This window comes from Myotis davidii, unplaced genomic scaffold (assembly GCF_000327345.1).
Source record: "Myotis davidii unplaced genomic scaffold, ASM32734v1 scaffold125, whole genome shotgun sequence".
NCBI classification, from domain to species: Eukaryota; Metazoa; Chordata; class Mammalia; order Chiroptera; family Vespertilionidae; genus Myotis; species Myotis davidii.
The window spans coordinates 47,719-49,028 of NW_006299390.1; positions in this window are offsets into that span (position 1 = coordinate 47,719).

Consider the following 1,310-nt stretch of genomic DNA (forward strand, 5'->3'; position numbering starts at 1 on the left):
TATTCCCAGACCCTACGATGACGCGGCCACTCCAGGCCTTCTAGCACTTCCGTTTTACATTTTATGATGCATCAGCTTGCACTCCTGAATGTACTGCTTTGAAAGGATCCCATACTTTCTCCACGATGCCTAATACTCCACAAAAGCTTTTAGGTGAAATGGCATCAAGATTTGCTACAGATCGTGTACCCCACTGGAGCCCTAGCCCATGGACATTCACATGGCACCTCCTGATGATGCAAATGCAACACAGAAAAGCTAGCATACCCCTGAGAGGAACACACAGAGAAATGGAAAGGCTGTGGAATTGACAGGTGGTGATCCCAAAATAGAAATCAAGGCTTACACGGGTCATAACTAAGAGGAGGTCTCAGAAAGGGGATGTCCTTTATCACAACAGATATGGAAAGGTGAATTAGAGACCATCAGTTTAAAAGAAATTATGCCATAGCCCTTCCATGGAATTATGCAGCCCTTAAAAATAGATAGGGGGCCAACTAATAACATGGCAAATAAAAACACATAAGACCTCATGTTATATAAAAAAAACACACAGATAATACAGGTTTTTGATCACAGGATGTAAAATGTAAGGGAATAAACCAAAATTTTAATATTTGTAACAGGGTGGTGAATTCCTGGGCATTGTTTGTCTTCGGTCAGCTCCCCCACACTATTTGTAGTGTCAGATCCTTTAAAATGGAAAGACTCTCCCTGGCCAGGTGGCTCAGTTAGCTGGAGCATCGTCCTGTACCCCAAAAGGTTGTAGTTGGACTCTGGGTCAGGGCACAGACGCAGGTTGCAGGTGCAAGCCTGGGTCAGGGTGCATAGGGGAAGCAATGGATCCATCGATGTTTCTCTCTCTCCCTTCTTCTCTCTCAAAAATAATAATAACAATAAATAAGTAATCAATAAAAAACATATTCTCAGGTGGGGATTATTAAAAAGGGTAAAGACTAATTCTTTAAAAATCTATGTTCTGGGTGCCTCCCTCGCAGATCGCTCCAGGAAGAAATGGGCAGAAGACAGGCCCTAGGCCGAAGAGGGCTCCAAGAGCCTGGGGCCTGCCAGGTAGTATGATCTCGCTCCCGCCAGGCTCCCTTTGCACTGGCCCCCGCCCCGCGGGGCCTCCTTCAGTGCCCTCCAGCAGGCAGCCCCCTCCTTTAGTGCCCTCCAGCAGGCAGCCCCCGCGGGCCCAGGCCTCCACCCAACCCCAACCGGATCTATGCTCCTGGCAAAGTTTCTCTTTGGTAGGAAGGAGGCGCCGTGAGCAGCTGGAAATCCGGCGCCAGCGAGCATTCCCCCCCCGC